Genomic DNA, 17573 nt, shown 5'->3' with positions numbered 1-17573 from the left:
TTATGTAATGACATTTATATATCTTTTGCTCTAAGAGAACGTCTTTGTTAAAGGGGGATTTTGGTTCCTTGCAGCCACTGTAAGATGACCACCAATCCTCCTTCCTGTACACACACCTTTCTATCTTTTCTTCATGTTACCCAGAGAGTGAACATACTTTTCATAGTTAAGTTGACCATAGATGCAATTTTTTTTCCTGCAACCATGGCTATAACTCTGTAAAGTCTTTGAGGACTCTCGGGTGTAAGCCATCTGGTCCTGGTAAATTTAATTACATTAAGATTTTAAGTCTTTTTTGGACAGTGGCTTCTGCTGGCCACAAGGTTACATTCTGTGTTGTGTTACTAACAATACAGTCTTGATTATTATACCCCTCCTTTTTCTTTATAAAACTGTGGGGGAGAATACATTTAATACAGTTACCTTCTGCTTGTCATTTTTAACCAACTTCCCCTGATTATCCTTTATGGGGGCAATATGTTCCAACCTCACTTTCTAACTATTAATATATTTTATAACATTTTGGGGATTATTTGTACTCTCCTTGTCATGTGTCTCTCATGATTGCACTTTTACAATTCTTATTGCATTCCTTGTAATGTTGAAATGCCAATGATGACCCCTCAGCCTTGCATCTTTTACAGGCCATTATTTATCCTTTATATACCTCTTTTATGTTCAAGTTTAATCACAGTGCTACTTATGCACCGTTATGTGAAAAATGTGCTGTGCTGCAGTAAGGATGGCCCAGCACTGACACCACATGAGTAGAAAATTATAACCCAACACAGAGTAGAAACCAATATTTGCCCCAACACATACCCTTTATTACACTGAATGTTCCCAGGAGAAGAGTGAATACATTTCTATGGCTAGAGATAATGATAACCAACTGTCTTAATTAGTGCCCAGCAAAAGCAGTACATAATAAAAAAATAGATTTGGTATTTGTAATGTAAATGGATTACAAAATCTTTGTTTAGAGCAAATTTGGCATCTGGAATATGTATAGTAAGTCATTTTATTAGAGTGATTTTTATTGTTCTGTTTCTAAAGTGTCTGCGTTTTTTTTCAGCAGAAGAATATATAAATTCCACACTTGAGAAAAATAGAAAAAGCTAGCTTATAGGAAATACATTAGAAAAATAACATAGAATAATTGTATATGACACTAGACCCAAGCAGGTATCAGCCACCTGACATATGGTTCAATATTGCAAAATTATGAATCTAACATTGTCAAAGAGAGAAGAAAAGACTCTGGTAGCAAAATGAGATATAAGCAGAAATATTTATTGAGACAATATTTAGAATTCGAATTATTGACACAATTTTAAACAACAGATTCATTATATGACCACATTTTGTGGTCATCTTACTATCTCACCATGGTCATTAATATTGAGTTGCCCTTTCCTTGCCCACCCGCCTTTTTTGACTATAATATCCTTCACTGTTTTGGGAAGATATTCCACAATATTTTTGATTGTATCTGTGGTAATTTTTGTCCAGTCAGCCAAAAATCATTTGCGAAGTCAGGTACTGATTTTGGACAAGAAAGTCTGGCTAGCATTTGATGTTCTAATTCATCCCAAATGTATTTAATAAAGTTGAGGTCAGTCCTCATTCCAAATACATATTGCTGATAATAGGATGTGGCATCTGATATCTGATTTGTATGCACCCGCAGTACCATCCTGTGTTGGTGCAAGTGTTTAGTTGTTTACTAAGGTTGAGGTCAGGGCAGTGATCAGGCCATTCTATTTCCTAAACACCAAGCTGGTCAAGCAATATCTTTATGTATCTGGCTTTGTGTCCAGGGACACAGTCATGCTGAAACAGAAAAGGGTAACTCTTGCCACAAGGTTAAAAGCACACAATTGTATAAAATATATTTGCATGCTGTTGTGCTAAAAGAACCCTTCACTAGAAAAATATACCCTTAAATTTATTTGGAGGAACGTCTGCAATCTTTTGACTTTAAAAAATATGGAAAGTTTGAAAAAAGTTTAAACATTTTAAAAAGTGACTTAAAACCACTCAAAAACAATAATTAAAACTCTATTTATTTATTCAATTAGAAAAATACTAAGATAACGGAGCACAAAATATTGCATGTCAAAATATCTGTAGCAATTGGATTTCATATCTGTTACAGCCTTTTAGCCCGATTTATCCTTTGTTTGTATTATACATAAATAATATCATAACAATGACAATAGTGTCATTCATAATGATAAATAAGATTATTATAGTAACATGACTGAACTTGTTTTGTTTGGGTTACAGATAGGGATGAGCTTCGTGTTCGAGTCGAACCCATGTTCGACTCAAACATCGGCTGTTCGATCGTTCGTCGAATTGCGAACGATATGGGCCGTTCGCGCCAAATTCGTGTGGCGCGTCACGGCCCATAATTCACTGCGGCATCGCAGTGCATTGCTTGCTGATGATTGGCCAAGCATGCACTATGACCCGCATGCTTGGCCAATCACAGCGCCGCCTTAACAGAGAGCCATAATTGGCCAAAGCCAAGGAGGCTTTGGCCAATTATGGCTCAGGGGATTTAGTACACGCCCCACACTATATAAGGCCGCCTGCACGGCGGCCCTGTGCAGTGTGTTCCGGTGTGCTTAGAGAGAGAGAGAGACAGTGTCATTTCATTTGAGTTAGCTAGATTAGGCAGAACAGTCAGTCAGTTAGCTGCACTTAAAGTGTATTGTGTATATATATGCATCCCAGGTGTTGCATATATATATATATATATATATATATATATATACACTGTATTCAGTTTAGCTAGATCCATTCCTGTTATCTTCTAGACTATTTACATTTAGTGCAGTGCGTCCTGCTCACAGTGTTCAGCTAGATCCGTTCCTGTTATATTCCTACTGACAGGCAGGCTTGTCTTGTTACAGCATTTTGAAGAAAATTACTGGTGTTCTTTTGATCCTATTAGTACCACAGTCAGGCAGCTAGACTATTTACATTTAGTGCAGTGCGTCCTGCTCACAGTGTTCAGCTATCTGTTATCTTCTTACTGACAGGCAGGCTTGTCTTGTTACAGTATTTTAAAGAAAATTACTGATGTTCTTTTGATCCTATTAGTACCACAGTCAGGCAGCTAGACTATTTACAGTTAGTGCAGTGCATCCTGCCCACAGTGTTCTGCTAAACCTACAAGTAAGTGGGGTGCGTCCTGCTCACAGTGTTCAGCTAAACCTACAAGTTAGTAGGGGGTGCGTCCACCTCACAGTGTTCAGCTAAACCTACAAGCTAGTGGGGTGCGTCCTGCTCACAGTGTTCAGCTAGATCCGTTTCTGTTATCTTCTTACTGACAGGCAGGCTTGTCTTGTTACAGTAAATACAGCTACCTGAAGAAAATTGCTGGCGTTCTTTTGATCCTATTAGTACCACAGTCAGGCAGCTAGACTATTTACAGTTAGTGCAATGCGTCCTGCTCACAGTGTTCTGCTAAACCTACAAGTTAGTGGGGTGCGTCCACCTCACAGTGTTCAGCTAAACCTACAAGCTAGTGGGGTGCGTCCTGCTCACAGTGTTCAGCTAGATCCGTTTCTGTTATCTTCTTACTGACAGGCAGGCTTGTCTTGTTACAGTAAATACAGCTACCTGAAGAAAATTGCTGGTGTTCTTTTGATCCTATTAGTACCACAGTCAGGCAGCTAGACTATTTACAGTTAGTGCAGTGCGTCCTGCTCACAGTGTTCTGCTAAACCTACAAGTTAGTGGGGTGCGTCCTGCTCACAGTGTTCAGCTAAACCTACAAGTTAGTGGGGTGCGTCCACCTCACAGTGTTCAGCTAAACCTACAAGCTAGTGGGGTGTGTCCTGCTCACAGTGTTCAGCTAGATCCGTTCCTGTTATCTTCTTACTGACAGGCAGGCTTGTCTTGTTACAGTAAATACAGCTACCTGAAGAAAATTGCTGGTGTTCTTTTAATCCTATTAGTACCACAGTCAGGCAGCTAGACTATTTACAGTTAGTGCAGTGCGTCCTGCTCACAGTGTTCTGCTAAACCTACAAGTTAGTGGGGTGCGTCCTGCTCACAGTGTTCAGCTAAACCTACAAGTTAGTGGGGTGCGTCCACCTCACAGTGTTCAGCTAAACCTACAAGCTAGTGGGGTGCGTCCTGCTCACAGTGTTCAGCTAGATCCGTTCCTGTTATCTTCTTACTGACAGGCAGGCTTGTCTTGTTACAGTATTTTAAAGAAAATTGCTGGTGTTCTTTTGATCCTATTAGTACCACAGTCAGGCAGCTAGACTATTTACAGTTAGTGCAGTGCGTCCTGCTCACAGTGTTCTGCTAAACCTACAAGTTAGTGGGGTGCGTCCTGCTCACAGTGTTCAGCTAAACCTACAAGTTAGTGGGGTGCGTCCACCTCACAGTGTTCAGCTAAACCTACAAGCTAGTGGGGTGCGTCCTGCTCACAGTGTTCAGCTAGATCCGTTCCTGTTATCTTCTTACTGACAGGCAGGCTTGTCTTGTTACAGTATTTTAAAGAAAATTACTGATGTTCTTTTGATCCTATTAGTACCACAGTCAGACAGCTAGACTATTTACAGTTAGTGCAGTGCGTCCTGCTCACAGTGTTCTGCTAAACCTACAAGTTAGTGGGGTGCGTCCTGCTCACAGTGTTCAGCTAAACCTACAAGTTAGTGGGGTGCGTCCACCTCACAGTGTTCAGCTAAACCTACAAGCTAGTGGGGTGCGTCCTGCTCACAGTGTTCAGCTAGATCCGTTTCTGTTATCTTCTTACTGACAGGCAGGCTTGTCTTGTTACAGTAAATACAGCTACCTGAAGAAAATTGCTGGTGTTCTTTTGATCCTATTAGTACCACAGTCAGGCAGCTAGACTATTTACAGTTAGTGCAGTGGGTCCTGCTCACAGTGTTCTGCTAAACCTACAAGTTAGTGGGGTGCGTCCACCTCACAGTGTTCAGCTAAAGCTACCTGTAGAAGGTTGGTGGTGTTCTCATACTACAGGCAGGCAGTTGATTTTGCTAGCTGCAGTATCAGTATATATATATATATATATATATATATATATATATATATATATATATATATATCCCAGCTTAGTGCAGCTACAGGCCATTAGTATGTCTGGAAGGCTAAGAAGGAGAGGCAGCCAGTCACAAGCCAATAAGAGAGGGCAAGCAGGCTCTGTGTCTAGTGCTGGTCGTGGAGACTGTGCATCCTCATCAGCACGTGGCCATGGGACACGCTTGGCCTTTTTTTCGGCAGCTGGCCATGTTGAGCCGCAACATGCGGAAGACTTGGTCGAGTGGATGACCAAGCCGTCCTCATCCTCCTCATCCTCTCTCACCCATGCCCAGGGTACTTTGTCTGGCAAAGCAGCGGCCTCTTCCCTCGGCTCAATGTCATCAGTGACTCCTTCCCTAGCCCCACCATGTCCTCCTGAGGAGTCCCTCGAACTGTTTGACCACAGTGTTGGGTACATGCTCCAGGAGGATGCCCAGCGTTTGGAAGGCTCTGATGATGATACTGAGCTCGATGAAGGCAGTAACACGAGCACGGACAGAGGGGGTGCCCAAGAAGGACAGCAATCTGGCAGTCATGCTCCCCCTGCTGCAGCATACTGCCAGGTTTGCTCCAGTGATGAGGAGGGAGGGGATGATGAGGTCACTGACTCAACGTGGGTGCCTGATAGGAGAGAGGAGGAGGAGGAGGAGGAGGAGGCGGCACATCACCAACGAGGCAGGATGCCCTCCAGGGGCCTGCCTAAGGGCAGCACATTGACTGCATCACACCCCAAAGCTCCACATGTGCAGGGCGCTGCAGTCTCTGCGCGTTATTCAAAAAGTTCTTTGGTGTGGGCCTTTTTTGAGACGAGTGCATCAGATCGCACCGCTGCTATTTGCAACATATGTCTCAAGCGTATCTCGCGTGGCCAAAACATCTCCCGCTTGGGTACCACATGCTTGACCAGACATATGTTGACCTGCCATGCAGTTCGTTGGCAAGCGTATCTAAAAGACCCACACCAAAGAACAAAGAGGACCTCTGCTTGCTCCTCATCAGCTGAGATTTCCAACCCCACTAGACCTTCAGTCCTCTCTGAGACCTGCACTGAGAGGAATGAAGGTGTAGAATTAGGTGTGTCACAGCCACGTACTTGTGGGCAATCTGATTTTGGTACACCGACGTCAGATTGTACCAGGCAAATTTCCCTGCCCCAGCTGCTGCACCGCCGAAAGAAGTTTGCTCCCAGCCATCCACATGCCCAACGGTTGAATGCTAGCTTGGCAAAATTGCTAGCACTTCAACTGCTGCCTTTTCAGTTGGTAGACTCTGCCCCCTTCCGTGAGTTTGTGGAATGTGCGGTTCCTCAGTCGCAGGTACCCAAACGCCACTTTTTCTCACGGAAGGCGATTCCGGCTCTCTACCAGCATGTGGAAGGCAATGTCCATGCCTCGCTGGACAGGGCGGTCAGCGGTAAGGTGCATATTACCGCTGACTCATGGTCCAGCAGGCATGGACAGGGACGTTACCTAAGTTTCACAGGGCATTGGGTGACTCTGCTGGCAGGTGGGAAGGATGCAGGACAAGGTGCAGTAGTGTTGGAGGTTGTTCCGCCACCACGCCTCCAAAATGCTAATGATTGTGACACACCTCTCTCCTCCACCCCCTCCTCTTCTTCTTCCTCCATGGCCTCTTCCTCGGAACCAGCGGTGCTCCGTAGTCGTTCAAGGGGCTACGCAAGTACGCAGGCCAAAAGATGCCATGCGGTGCTTGAGCTGGTGTGCTTGGGGGACAGGAGCCACACTGGGGCAGAGGTTCTGTCAGCTCTGCAGGGGCAGGTTCAGAGGTGGTTGACGCCACGCCAACTTAAGGCAGGAATGGTGGTTTGCGACAACGGCACCAACCTCCTCTCTGCCCTCCGACAGGGACAAATGACCCATGTGCCCTGTTTGGCTCACGTCCTTAACTTGGTGGTGCAGCGGTTCTTGGGCAGGTACCCAGGCTTACAGGATGTCCTGAGGCAGGCCAGGAAAGTCTGTGTGCATTTCCGCCGGTCATATAATGCCAGTGCTCGGCTGACGGACCTCCAAAAGGAGTTTAACCTGCCCAAGAACCGCCTAATCTGTGACATGCCCACCAGGTGGAACTCAACGTTGGCCATGCTGCAGTGGCTGCACACGCAGCAGAGGGCCATCAATGAGTACCTGTGCGACTATGGCACCAGGACAGGGTCAGGGGAGCTTGTTTTTTTTTCCCCACGCCAGTGGGCCATGATCAGGGATGCATGCACTGTCCTGTCACCATTTGAGGAGGCCACGAGGATGGTGAGCAGTGACAGTGCATGCATCAGTGACACTGTCCCCCTTGTCCACCTGTTGGAGCACACGCTGCATGGAATAGTGGACAGGGCACTTGAGGCAGAACAGAGGCAGGAAGAGGAGGACTTCCTTAGCTCTCAAGGCCCCCTTTATCCAGACAGTGTTCCTGCGTGCCCGCCGATCACACAGGAAGAGGACGAGGAGGAAGAGGAGGAGGAGGAGGAGGAGGAAGATTGTGTCAGTATGGAGGTGGAGCCTGGCACTCAGCATCAGCAGCAGTCTTTAAGGGATCAGTCCCAAGAAACACATGGACTTGTACGTGGCTGGGAGGAGGTGGCTGCGGACCATGTCGTCCTTAGTGACCCAGAGGACTCCGGACCGAATGCCTCAGCAAACCTACGCTGCATGGCCTCCCTGATCCTGCAAAGCCTGCGTAAGGATCCTCGTATTCGTGGTATCAAGGAGAAGGACCAATACTGGCTGGCAACCCTCCTTGATCCACGTTACAAGGGTAAGGTTGCGGACCTTATCTTGCCATCGCAGAGGGAGCAGAGGATGAAACATCTTCGGGAGGCCTTGCAGAAAGGTCTGTGCAACGCGTTCCCAGAGACTGGGAGGTTACAAACTCCTGTTTCTGGACAACGTGTTGCTGAGGCTTCGGTCAGTCAAAGAAGGAGCGGTGGAGAAGGTGGCCGTCTGACCGATGCGTTCAGACAATTTTTTGGTCCGCAGCCCCAAGGTATGATCGGTTCCAGCAACCATCGCCAGCGTCTGTTTTACATGGTGCAGGAATACCTAGGGGCAAGATCAGACTTGGACACCTTTCCCACCGAAAATCCTCTGGGTTACTGGGTCTTGAGGATGGATCACTGGCCAGAGCTTGCACAGTATGCAATTGAGCTACTGGCCTGTCCTGCATCCAGCGTTCTTTCGGAACGCACATTCAGTGCTGCTGGAGGCGTGGTAACCGATCACAGGGTGCGTCTGTCCACTGACTCGGTCGATCGACTGACCTTCATAAAAATGAATGAGTCTTGGATCACCACCAGCTACCAAGCACCTGATGCTGATGTAACCGAATAATTTTTTTTGAAATCTCAGATCCCTTCAAAGACTGCCTATGCTGATGCTGAGTGACTATCCCTGAGTAATTATCCTCTTCCTCCTCAATCATTACGCTGATAGCTTGTAAGAACATTTTTGGTTCTGGGTGCCACCACCAGTGCCTAAGGCACAATTTTTCAGCCCCTGTTTAACAGGGGCGTGTAATTACGATTTTTGATGTAATACTTTGCAGCAGGGCTCGTTCCTGCATTCCAACTAGAGTGTCTGTGAGGGGTTGCAGTGTTGTGGCACCAGCACCAGTGCCTAAGGCCCAATTTTTCAGCCCTTGTTTAACAGGGGCATGTAATTACAATTTTTGATGCAATACTTTGCAGCAGGGCTCGTTCCTGCATTCCAACTAGAGTGTCTGTGAGGGGTTGCATTGTTGTGGCACCAGCACCAGTGCCTAAGGCCTAATTTTTCAGCTCCTGTTCAACAGGGGCATGTAATTACAATTCTTGATCTAATATTTCACAGCAGAGCCCTGTGAGGGCTTACAGTGTTGTGGCCACAGCAACACCTAAGGCCCAAATTTCTGCTGAGTATATAGGGCAGGACCCAACTTTCAAACAACTAACTTACAAACAACTCCTACTTGCAAACGGAAGGAGACAACAGGAAGTGAGAATAAATCTACCCCTAGGAAGGGAAATTCTCTCCTGTAAGAGTTAATATGGGAAAAACATTTCTCCTTTCCACTGATGCTTTCCAATCCATTGGGACAAAAAGTGAGGTGAAATCTTCTGAAGAGGAGGAAAGACAGCAAAACAAATGTCACAGGGGTGATAACCCTTCCCTATGTTTTCCAAAAAGCTTAAAAAAGATTTTTTGGCTGGAGCTAAACACGTTAAAAATGTACCCGTTCAAAATTACAAAGAGATTCTACTTAACAACAAACCTACAGCCTGTATACTGCTGTTCAGAGTATATAGGGCCTGGTGGCCCCACACCTTTCCTTATTTTAATTTGGGTGCGGGGTTCCCCTTAATATCCATACAAGACCCAAAGGGCCTGGTAATGGACTGGGGGGTACCCATGCCGTTTGTCTCACTGATTTTCATCCATATTGCCAGGACCCGACATTACATTAAACCCGCAAGCAGTTTTAAATGAGATTTTTTCCTTTAAAAATGACATTTGGTGCAGGGACTGTTCTAAACACGGGAAACACGCGTCACTTTACAGGCATACTATAGACACCCCTCAGGTACGATATTTAAAGGAATATTTCACTTTTTTTTTTTTTACTTTAAGCATCATTAAAATCACTGCTCCCGAAAAAACGGCCGTTTTTAAACGTTTTTTTTTGCATTGATACATGTCCCCTGGGGTAGGACCCGGGTCCCCAAACCCTTTTTAGGACAATACCATGCAAATTAACCTTTAAAATGAGCACTTTTGATTTCGAACGTTCGAGTCCCATAGACGTCAATGGGGTTCTAACGTTCGTGCGAACTTTCGGTCCATTCGCAGGTTCTGGTGCGAACCGAACCGGGGGGTGTTCGGCTCATCCCTAGTTACAGAATTATACATTGGGTTATAGTGTGATATATTTACAACATTCGCTTCCATATCATTGTTTCCCTTGTGTTAAGCTCAGGCTTCAAAACCAAAATGAACAATTTTGGAGAAAACATACACAACAATATTCCAGCACTGGAGGTCAGTATAACGAATATCTCCACAACCACCATGTATTTCCCTCTGGTGCTCAGATAGGCCGTGATCGTGTCAATCCAGACACTGCAGAAAACCAGCATGCTGAAGGTGATGTACTTGGCCTCATTAAAACTGTCCGGTAATGTCCTCACCATGAAAGCCAGAACAAAACTTACAGCTGCCAGAAACCCCATATAACCCAACAGAGTAGAACGATAACTGACCCTTCATTACACTGAATTATGATATTCCCAGGATAGGAGTCCATGTCATACTCCTGAAATGATGGAGAGATGGACAACCAAATAGTGACATTTATAACCTGAATGGATGAGCAGAATAACATGACTGTATTGGGAAGTTTGACTCCCATCCATTTCCTACAGGCGCTTCCAGGTCTGGTGGATATAAAAGGAATGAAGACCATGACGGTTTTAGCTAGGATAGAAGACACTGAGATGGTGAAGGGAACCCCGAAGGAGACTATCAGGGAAATTAGTTACATTCCCAGGCACATTAGTGCAGGGTTCGCGAACCAGCGTAGGCAGAGGCAGTCCGGCGCAAATGAACACAAAAGGCCACACAGCACCATGAACAGGTGAACAAGGATGTGCGGCGGCACACGCACAGCTTGATAGTGGCACCACTGCCTATTTAAACCCATTGCTGACAAGAGTGCATTGCTGGTTTATCGTTAGCTCCCCTCTGTGTTCTTGTGCCTTGTATATCCTGCTGATCAGACTTCCTGTGTGCCTTAACCTGCTCTTCTTGATCTCCCGGTTTGACCCTTTGGCTTGTATCCTGACCTTGTTCCTGCTTGCTCCCTGTATCTGATCCCGGCCTGGCTTATGGACTCTGCCTTTACCTGTCTCCTGTTCAAAGACCCGGCTGACTCCTGTTACACTTATCTTGGACTGTCTTACTGTGAATGACCCCTGGCCTGGCTCCCGACTCAGCTATCCGGTCGGCTCCACTGGTCCACATCTCCTGAACTTTCCCAGCAAGCCTGCCTTACAGTATGCCTTGCCTGTTCCAGCAAGTTCCTGGTAACCAGCTGCCGCATTCAGGCAACCCCTGCTTCTGTGGGCACCACACCCCCTGTGTCAATCAATATATGCCTATTGTTATATCCATCTAGTGTTTTGTGTGAGATTTCTCCAGGCTTGAATTGTGGCTGTTATTGTGGGGTGTATGTTTCTAATAGGGTTTGGATGAAGGGAACTAGCCAAAAGCAGTGATCTGAGGCTTCCTTTCCTTACATAGGCTTGTTCTATTGAACACCAAATTTTAGACGGCGAGGGGGTAATCCAGTATTTCGTCTGGTCCAGTATGACTGCATCATAATAATCTCTCATATCTGGTACGCCACATTTTTTGTGTTTCATTAAAACTGCATATGAACACCTGGGTCTTTTCCCTTGCCAGAGATAAGTTGTGATTAGTTTAGGGACCTTAGATTTTAAGCTCCTCACCCTACTTTAGCGCCAGAAGGATTTACCCCCTTAATGACCAGGCCATTTTTTGCGATACAGCACTGCGTTATTTTAACTGACAAAAGCGCGGCCATGCGACGCAGTGCACAAAAAAAATGTATGTCCTTTTTTTCCCCACAAATAGAGCTTTCTTTTGGTGATATTTGATCCCCTCTGCGGTTTTTATTTTTTGTGCTATAAACAAAAAAACCTATATTTTCAAAACAATTTTGAAAAAAAAACCTATATTTTTTACTTTTTGCTATAGTAAATATCCAATAAAAAATGTAAAAAAAAAAATAATCATCAGTTTAGGCCAATATGTATTCTTCTACATATTTTTGGTAAAATTTGTTGTGCTGGTGCCTAAAAAGTCAATGGTCTATTGTTCCAAATCTGGTCTACAGTGTGAGATACTTTGCATTAAAAAAACACATTTTCAAGCCGACTCTACTTCCTGCTGCTCACATTAAAATTTCCTACACGTTTTTATGGCCAAAACACCTAAAAAACAAAGAGGAGTCCTCATAGCCATAAAGTATTCAATTGCCTTCACACTAATAAAATCTATCCATGACACATATGCCAGGTATATTATCCTTATTTGTGAACTAAACTCCAAAAAGTACATCTTTATAAACATTTACTAAGGTGACGAAAAGAGTACCTGTGGTCCAGAAATTCAGAGGATGGGTGGGACTGGTGTCTTGCAGAAATGTAGTATGTGGGACATGCAGATGTGTTAGTACTGGTGGCAGGCAAAAACGTGATCAGCAAACAGGCACACGATTGGTCCAGGCGGTAGTCAGAAAAATGGTCAATTGACAGGCCAGGGTCAGTTCAGGCAGCAGGCAAAAATGTGTTCAGTATGTATGTAGGCAGAGTGCAGTGCCGTGAGGCGGAACAACATACTCTCAGTGCAATTAGACTCCTTTGGGGGGTTCGGGCATTAGCGGTAAAGCACCTCTAGTTTTAGCGGAGCTTTACCGCTGTTATAGCTGTGATTTGCGGCCGCTAGCAGGGCACAATTAACCCTGCTAGCGCTGGTCACAGAGAAACTCCAGCCAGTCACAGAGCCCATTATTACTAGCCCATTATCCTTTTACTTTGTAGTGGAAAGCAGGGGAAAAAATAGGAAGTAAAACCCATCAGGGTTTACTTCCTCTTTAAGCATTGCTAAGAAAACATCTCGCAAGGATCTGTAGAAATATAAAAAGAAAAAGACTTCTAGATCTAATAATATTCCTGTGTTCTCCACACCTTACAGCGCTGAGTTTAATAAAATCAAAAACCTTGTTGAAAGATATCTGCCTATTTTGTATAATGATCCCATTTATACACAGGTGTTGTCTAAAGGCATTAAGGTAGTCTCCCTTAGGTCACAGACAATAGGCAGATATCTGTTTCCAAGTTTATTTCCCAGCAGGAAGGAAAATCCTTAACACTGGCTTCAGTTCAAAGGCACCTTTGCATGTGGTTGCCCCTGCTGTTCACACATTAAGAGGGGGGACTCTGTGCATTCTACCAGTAACAACATACTCTTTCTAAAAATGGAAAGAGTGTGGCACAACTGCAAACCTATCAAGGCATGGCCATCCACCTAAACTGACAGGCGGGGAGAGCATTAATCAGAGAAGCTGCCAAGAGGCCCATGGTAACTCTGGAGGAACTGCAGAGATCCACAGCTCAGGTGGGAGAATCTGTCCACAGGACAACTATTAGTCATCTACTCTACAAATCTGACCTTTATGGAAGAGGGGCAAGAAGAAAGCCATTGTTGAAAGAGAGCCATAAGAAGTTATGTTTGCAGTTCGCGAGAAGTCATGTGGGGGACACAGCAAACATGTGGAAGAAGGTGCTCTGGTAAGATGATACCTAAATTGAACTTTTTGGCCTAAAATTAAAATGCTATGTGTGGCAAAAAACTAACACTGCACATCACCCTGAACACACCATCCCCACTGTAAAACATGGTGGTGACAGCATCATGTTGTGTAGATGTTTTTCTTTAGCAGGGACATGGAAGCTGGTCAGACTTGATGGGAATATGGATGGAGCCAAATACTGGGCAATCTTAGAAGAAAACTTGTTAGAGCCTGCAAAAGACTTAAAGTGGAGTTCCACCCAAAAATGGAACTTCCACTTTTTGGATTCCTCCCCCCCTCCGGTGTCACAATTGGTACCTTTAAGGGGGGAGGAGGGAGCAGATACCTGTCTAATACAGGTATTTGTTCCCACTTCCTGGAATAGATCACCGCGGTGATTGCGGTGACCTACGCCACTTCCGCCGCTTACCCCGTCCTCCCCCGCTGTATTCTGTGAGACACAGAATACAGCAGGGACCTGTGAGGACAGGTAAGTGTCCATATATTAAAAGTCAGCAGCTGCAGTATTTGTAGCTGCTGGCTTTTAATATTTTTTTTCAGCAAACCTCCGCTTTAAGACTGGGGTGGAGGTTCATTAGCAGGACAACAATCCTAAACATACAGCCAGAGATACAATGGAATGGTTTAGATCAAAGCATATTCATGTTTTAGAATGGCCCAGTCAAAGTCCAGACCTAAATCCAATTGACAATCTGTTGCAAGACTTGAAAATTGCTGTTCACAGATGCTCTCCATCCAATCTGCCAGAGGTTGAGCTATTTTGCAAATAAGAATGGGCAACAATTTCACTCTCTAGATGTGCAAAACTGATGGAGACACACCCAAAAAGACTTGCATCTGTAATTGCACCATAAGGTGGGTCTCCAAAGTATTGATTCAGTGGAGCTGAATACAAATGCACGCCACACTTTTCACATATTTATTTGTAAAAAATGTGAAAAACCATTTATCATTTTCCTTCCACTTCACAATTATGTGCCACTTTGTGTTGGTCTATCATAAAAAAACCCAATAAAATACATTTATGTTTTTGGTTGTAACATGACAAAATGTGGAAAATGTCAAGGGGTATGAATACTTTTTCAAGGAACTGTATATTCATGAACTCAAAGATGTTTTTGGACAAGACCAACCACCTTCTTTGAATTCCTACTGAGGTGTCTTGGCAGATGAATGAATGAACATAGACATTCCACCTATCCCACCATTTAAGGGCCAAAAGTTCCACATTGGCCAAGCTCACTGATTTCCCCTTTTTCAACTTTGTGGTTACCAGTCTTTGTGCTGCAGTTATTAAGTTTATTTCAGTCTTTGTGGAAATCTCTTATGATTTGATCCCATTGTACACCAAACTACTGTTTGCTGCAAAGAAAAGTGTCGGAAAAGTGCCACACTGATAAATAAATTATCCACATAGAGGTGATATCCTTGATGGAATAAGGGTGACATAAGGTTCCACACTACTTTTCCACTGCTACCCATACCCTATAAGAGGGGCATCCAGGGGGCTCTTGTGGCCCTCTCATAAAGGTCATATCATTTCACTCCAGATCTGGCATGTTTGTTTCATGATTAGTCTGCCTGTAAAATGTACTCATCAATGCAATAATATTTGTTGGGAGTTTAAATTTGAGAAAAAAAATAATTGATAAGTGGGCTAATTTTGTGAATCTTGTTGTAGGCCTGACTCCAGGGATTAAAATGCAGGAATCTCCTAATCATTTTATAGTGTGTCTTGATCATAACAATATCATGGCATATGGTGAAAGGGATGTGTGGACCAATAGGCATGAAGTAATTTTTTTTTGTGTTTCCCATGTTTAGGGTAAGGCCAAGAAAGATTTTACATTTGTTAAATGTGATGGGCTCTCACGTAAATAGATGGGCATAAACAGAGTTGGGATTACGGGTGATGTTGTGCTGGGCATACAGATTACATAGGCCCTTAATTTAATTAAATATGTATTAAAAAACTAATTAAAAAACTGAATGGGTGTAACATTTTCTGTTTTTACCTGAATGCTTGGTTGGCCTGTGATTGGGGGATGACAGGTGCTGCTGAAGTAGAGGGTAAAACAAAACCAAAGAAAACTCCCAGCTCAACTTACCAGCCAGCCTGCAACTAACCACATTACCCTGTCTAACAGTGTGCCTTAAAAACAGGGGCTTAGTTTGCACACATTTGCAAATACATGTGTAAGCTGCTGAGCCACTTCACAGCGCCCCAGTCCTAAATATATACATTTTTGAGAGCCTTCATTGTAGAAGCACATGCATAATAATTGATTGGCAGCAGGCAGGTAAGCCTGAAGGGAGCTCACCCCTCCTTAAAGGCGCAGGGGTGCACTGGACAAACTAAGCCCCCATTTTGTACAATTTTTTTTTTACATGTGTTGCCCTTCCATGTACTCCATGTTGCGAAGGCCAGTTAAAGTCGGGGGCCAGGGTGGGGGCAGTGGCCATTTGTTTGCATTTTTGGAATACTGGTGAAGTTATGCACTGGAAACTTTTTCTGTCATTGTTCTATATGTTGGGTGTCCAGTGTGTCCCTGTGCCTTTAGGACTGCAGATAATATTGGGATGGCTCTGCAGCTTATGCATGTATTTGCAAATGTGTGCAAACTAAGCCCCTGTTTTTAATGCAAACTGTTAGACAGGATAATGTGGTTGGCTGCAGGCTGACTGGTAAGTTGAGCTGGGAATTTTCTTTGGTTTTGTTTTAGGGCTTGTTCACACTTGCTAAATTACTGATGCTCCAGAAACGCTCCTATAGCGTTTTTAAAGTGTTAGTATGGGCATCAGATAGGTATCAATGAGCTTTAGAATGGGGCAATTTACAAGCATTAAAATGCTCCCTAAACGCCCTATGCGCAGTTTTGTAGGGTTTGATGAGCATTAAAACTGCTCCACAATGGAAAGTGACAGATTTTAATGGTCCGCAACTGCCCCAAAACCATGCCAAAACGCCTGCCAAGCATTTGCGAAGCATTGCCATAGACTTAAATGGGAGGCGTTGAAAAGCTTCAATATCTCCTGACGCGACTCGCTTCACTTCATTCAGTTCAATTGTAATGTGAACAGCACAATGTGCTGTCAATTGAATCTTGTGCATAGGCATTTGAGGGGCGTTTTGACAGCTGTTATATAGCTGAGGTGACACGGTGACCCGGTGATGCAAGCAGGTGGCCTCGCCCTCAGCTATATAACAGCTGTCAAAGCGACAAGCCTGCAGTCAGTGGAAGCCTCCCATGGAGGCAGAGTTTTTCCTTTTTTTTTTCTCGTCGGCACTGTGATCGAAGACGAATGGACATTGCGGAACATTTTTAATCTTTTTATTTTTTAATAAAGGACTTGTCCCAAACAGTCTCCTGTCAATTTTACTTTTTTGACACTTTTTTTGGAGAATGTTTATCGTGGGACACTTTTTTGAAATAAAGGACTTTTTCCAAACTGTCTTGTGTCATTTTTACCATTTTGACACTTTTTTGGTGAATGTATAGGGGTACAATGTACCTGATACCCATTCACATAGGAGGCCAGGATCTGGGGGTCCCCTTGTTAAAGGGGGCTTCCAGATTCCGACAAGCCTCCTGCCCTCAGACCTCCACAACCACTGGGCAAGGGTTGTGGGGAAGAGGCCCTTGTCCCCATCAGCATGGGAACAAGGTGTTTTGAGGGGGACCCCAAAACATCCTTCCCAAGTTGAGGGCATGTGGCCTGGTACAGGAGGGGGGCATCTCTCACCCCCCTTTTCCTGCGGCCTGCAAGGTTGCATGTATGGATTCTGGGGGGACCCCCACGCAATTCTTTTTTTTTAATTTTGGTTCAGGGTTACCCTTAATATTCGTGCCAGACCCAAAGGGCCTGGTAATGGACTGGAGGGGGGACCCATGCCATTTTTTTCAATGATTTTTATCTATATTGCCAGGATCCGACAATAAATTACAGCTGCAAGCAGTTTTTAATTACTTTTTTCCTTTAGAAATGTCATTTTGCTGTGGTACTGCTCTAAACACGGGAAAGTTGTGCTAATTTACAGGAATACTAATGTTGTGAGTGTGGTATGGAATCTTAATTAAGATCTCAGTGTTTATTTTTCGGTGCCTCCAACCTTTTATTTTTAATTT

This window comes from Aquarana catesbeiana, linkage group LG01, assembly GCF_042186555.1.
Source record: "Aquarana catesbeiana isolate 2022-GZ linkage group LG01, ASM4218655v1, whole genome shotgun sequence".
NCBI lineage: Eukaryota > Metazoa > Chordata > Amphibia > Anura > Ranidae > Aquarana > Aquarana catesbeiana.
This window is presented reverse-complemented; position numbering follows the sequence as displayed.